Source organism: Belonocnema kinseyi, chromosome 1, assembly GCF_010883055.1.
Source record: "Belonocnema kinseyi isolate 2016_QV_RU_SX_M_011 chromosome 1, B_treatae_v1, whole genome shotgun sequence".
Lineage (NCBI taxonomy): Eukaryota > Metazoa > Arthropoda > Insecta > Hymenoptera > Cynipidae > Belonocnema > Belonocnema kinseyi.
In genome coordinates, this window is record NC_046657.1 from 157,452,708 (window position 1) to 157,458,054 (window position 5,347).

Here is a 5,347-nt window from a genome sequence, read left to right on the forward strand (position 1 = left end):
AATATTTATTCGTGCCATATTAATTTAGCCAAGCAAACAAAGGGAACATTCGGTGTTGCTTGTAGCCTGAGACGGTGGCTTGAATAAGTGCACGCATGCACACTGCGACCAGCATACTTGGGATCTCTTCTTTCTTCAACGGGCCGTATATGTCGCCACCCCCTTCTCGCACGCGGCGGGACTATGTACAACAACTACGGCTTTCCATACACCTCGGTAGCTCGGCTCTACTCTCTTCTCTTCCTACTTTTGTCATGATTCGTCGCATAAATCTATCTCACTCCTTACTGTACACGCTACCCACTGTATCTCAGACAGCATAAGCACGTGGAGTTCCAAAACACTGTCACGTGCATACTCGACAGAAACATAACGCCAAGACGCTCAGCACCCTTCATTTATATAAAGGTTGGAAATTATACATGCTTAATTCCAAGTTGAAAATTCCAACTTGCATCAATTATGATACGAATTGAAATCTAAATTTAAAAAAAAATCTGTGTTGGAAACATAAAATGAGTTCCCACACAGTAAAAAGAAAGTGTTAATGAAGCACCATTATCAGGGTACCATATACCTGCAACAGAAATTACCCTTGAGGTGTGAATTCTGCACCGTAATTTAGGGTACAGATTCCCAATCACTTGGGGTACGAAGTGTCCATCACTTGAGGTACGAAGTACCTACTAATTAGGGTACAATGTGCCCGCTTCTTGGGGTACGAAATGAAAAACGTCATTATCGACGCATAATCTACGCGTTCGTAACTTCTTAAATAGTTTTCAAGATTTGAAGTAGCCATGTTTAAATGCACTGTTTATTATTTTGACAGCTTTGCTAATTGTATGTCATGGTCATTGAAGTTTAGAAGGTGCGTTGTTCGCACTTTGTAAAATTGAGCCATTAGGTATTTCAGATTAGGTGGGGATATACAAGATGTCTGCACGCTGAGGGGCAAACAATAATACCAAATACATGCGACTAAACTTTATTTTTATAATCACTTAGAAAATAATTATTTTTCACGATAAGTGTATTCAGACTATTTAATTATTTAATAACTATGTAATTGAATAACCAAATTTATATGTTTTTTGCAATGGTGAAAAATATTTGTTCTCAAGTTATAAACTAAATTAAGTTTTATCCTCTGGGATTTGTATTATTGCTTGGCCCTCATTGTACAGACATCTTGCCAGCTGACTTCACAACTTAAAATACTTAATATGAGAAATTTTAGCGCATATATAGCTGGACGGAACCCGGAAATGGTAGAGTTATTGACAAAATAAACGAGATAGACTATGATTTAGCGGGATAAGTTATCTGTCTCGCGCAGCGATCTTATTGGCTGTTTACCGCTCCCCTTTAAATAAACTTCAAATAGTTTACATGTATGCGCAAGCAAAGAGCTATTTATGAAGCAAAATTGAAAAGACCGATCATGTTGCTGTGCAAGAGAGATAGCTTATCCCGGAGCACCAGTCAGTGGTGGAAGAACGTGGATATCTGTGGCATGAGCAGTAGTTATACCTGTGTATTTTTAGGTTATATAAGGCCATGTGTCAATTTAAAAATACACAAGAATCACTACTGCTAATGCTCGAGATATCCGCGTTTGCTCACAATATAACTTTTTATCTTGAATAATTCGTACCTTCAAAAGAATACATAGTGGAGCATAGGCATGTTAAGATTACTAGAAAAGTAGAGCATATAATTGATAAATTCCCCATGCATGCAGTTGTTCGATATTTAAGATTAAAAGGTCTTTCTATACGCGTAATAATAGCATCCTCAAATTTAATTGAATTAAAAAAAAAAAACGTTAGGAAAACGTACAAATTCAATTTGATTAAAATAAAAACTATTAGATTAAATTTTGTGTTACTAGACATTAATCTAGAAAGTTTAAAATATTTTTCAAAGCATTACTTTCTTATTAAATTTAAATATTCTCAAACCATTTTATTATTATTATTATTATTATTTATAATAATAAGTATAACTTTATTCATTTTAAAAAAATACTCATTTAAATTAAAATTAAAAATACAAGTGCAAAATGTAGATAAAGGCGTTTAGCAATACAAAATTTCGTATACTCAGGAATAAATGCTAAAAGTCACACATTATTTTCCCTCTTCCGAACAAAAATTCCGCAACACTGCAGATATCACTACCTGTATGCCCCCTATTTCGAGCTATAAAAGTGCATCGGACGAAAGACAAAATTCGCAGCAACTTGGGCAACCTAGCGAAAGCTGGAACTACCCAGACCTTTTTCCGTCCGAGCCGGGATAAAAAATCATCTAAAAAATAACTTTCCTTCTTTGGGAAATCTAGCCCATAAGTCGCGAAACTCGCGTTCGGGTCAACGGCATTTCTTAAAAATATTTCCTTTACAAGAAGCAGTGAACCGCCGGGATCGATAGCCCCCCGAATAAAAATGTTTCGACTTGAGTTTTTATGCCTTGAAGACATAAATTTATCTCTTGAGTCTTATTTTTATGACTCTAACACGTGCGGCTTATAACTTCGAGCGTATACCTGCCCTAAAAAAAGGGTTATTTCTAACAGTCATAAAAGCTAATCTTTGTTAATGGTTAAACAATCTTGTATATAAATATATATATTCAATCAACTTATTTACGGATTGTTATTTGCATGATAATTGTTTGGCGATGATACCGAAAATGTTATTTGTTTTTACGTATTTCTAACGGCTCAGGAGATCCTTCTAAAAAGTTACAATTTTTATTTTTTTCAAGAAAATTTTTAAGGGTTATACTTGTTCAGACCCACTGATTCTGAATTTTTTAAATAAAAATAACTAATTTAATAATTACAAATTTTCCATTCATCAATTTTAATCTCATTTATGAGCCAAAAAAGGTTCGATAATCTCAGCCAAAACAACGCTCGTTTTGAGTCAAGTAAACGTCGTCTAAGCCAAGATAAGGCTCGACTTAAAACAAGTAAACGCCGTTTTACCTGTCGTAGTCATAAAAATAAGACGAAGACCTATGTCTCGACTCAGTTTTGAGACGCAGCCAGACATCGATGCCTTGGAGACGAACTCAAGACATAACCAAGTCGAACTCAAGTCGAAGCATTCTTACTCAGGCCGTGACGTGAGTGGCATAATTAAGCGCGTCATACCCGGCCTGTGAAAAGAACAAAATTAAAATTTAGTCTAGTCGAAATTGCATCTTCTCGAATCTCTAAACGAAAAGAAGCAAATTTTCTCGCAAAGGCTATAATTTCTTTTTATGGAAAATAGTTACTTAGACTATTTCTCATAAAATAGAATTCATCAAAGTGACAGGTGTTCGCGTGTCGCCTTTGTGCGTGCGTGAACGCGGTAAAAAAACGAACTAGAGCCAATTATCGTTGAGAATTGACGCAAGAAAAATTCTGCATCTTGCCTGCTTGAAGGAAGGAAAATTCCTATAAAAGAGTACATTCATTCCTCTTCAAATCGCCTTTTCTTCAATCCAGCGGTAATGTTAAGGAACCGATTAACTGCATTGTTTTTTTGATTATATATACATTTTTTCCCTATACGTGTGACACGTTCTACCCATTGTGGAACGTGCCTCATTTCTATTGCTCTTGTGTATTCAGGACATGCCTTGTTTTCATAATTTTCAATTATGACAATAATGTCTCAATACAAATGATCAATGTAGATTTGGAAAACAAGCGTTTCAAATTAAATGAAAAAAACCAACGCATTAGTTGTCTATGAGGCTTTGCCGTAATTGGCTCGGTATTTTTAATTTAATGCAGAACCCTGTTATGGCTAAAACTGAAATTCGCGTAACTGAACCCGAGTCGGTTGTTTTCGAAAACCCTAAGATCCCGAAGGTAATTGTCGAGCTTTAGGAACTTAAAACCCAAAAGTTTAGTGATCACGACAAATTTTTGTCATGTTTCGAAGGACTATTATTTAATTGTTATTTAACTGTTTCTCACCTTGTTAAGGAGAAATAATACCATAAAGTTTGAATTGATAACAATGCTCTATTTTGACTCGGTCAGATTTCAGCTCTCTGAGTGTATGTGTAGATACACTGTTGAACAGTGAGTAGCGAGAAATCTTCTTAAATAACTTAAACTGATTTCGTTGAAAAAACGAAATCTTGAACTGAAAAATGGACAAAAGTTTGTATTTGTTTAATAAATTCGTTTTAACAATGAACTATTGTTAAGCAACATTAATAAATGAGCGATATTATTTACCTATATGCGACAAATTTGTTTGTTAAATTTGCAAAAGGCTATAATAAGTATTTGTTTATCGAATTCGTTTATAAAATCAATAATTACTTTGGACTTTGGGGTAAAACTCCTCGCAGTAAAAACGAAGTCTGAAATTTACGCCGAACTTGTTTTCATTTTTGTCTGAAATTAAGTCGGTAACTTCATTTAACCATGAAAATAGTACTTCAAAAATCTTCCTGAGTTTAAAAAAAAGAAAGTCACACTCGCGGCTTCCTCTATGTGACGACAATTTTATAATTTGCATAAAGTTCGTGAGGAGACAAGCAAAAAAAGTTCGTTTATCAATACGGAAATAAAAAACCATTGCTTTGTTTAAAATAAACATACTTCTAAATTAAAATTATTTCTTGACAAAAAGATCCTACTCCATCTTCACTCCATTGGGAAACGAACCACAAAACTTCTGATTTCCGTCAGGTGCTTTTCCAGTTAAGCTATTAGAGGGATCAGAATAAGAACTCTTAATTCAAGAACATAACGCTAATTTTTAGCTGGGTGTTAATAGTACAAGTAATTATTTTTAATTTTTTTAATTTATCTGCTATATCATCCGAGATTTTACCTTACCGACAGTAGATCAACCCTCCAAACCATGAAGGCAGAAAATCTACACAATATCAATCAAGTTAAGAATCTTTAATAACAGAAAAATACTTAACGTCTTAATAAAACTAGATGGAAAATAATATTTTTAAATTAATTTAAAAATATTATTTTCCATCTAGTCTTATGAAGACGTTAAGCATTTTTCTGTTATTGAAGATTCTTAACTTGATCGATGATAATAATAATAATATTTATGTAATAATATATAAAATATTAATATTTTTAAATTAATTAAAAAATATTATTTTCCATCTAGTCTTATTAAGACGTTAAGCATTTTTCTGTTATTGAAGATTCTTAACTTGATCGATATTGTGTAGATTTTCTGCCTTCATGGTTTGGAGGGCTGATCTACTGTCGGTAAGGTACAACCTCTGATGACATAGCAGATAAATTTAAGAAATTTAAAATAAACATACCTCAGTAAAAATTGTTTAAATGCCTTGCGATCAAA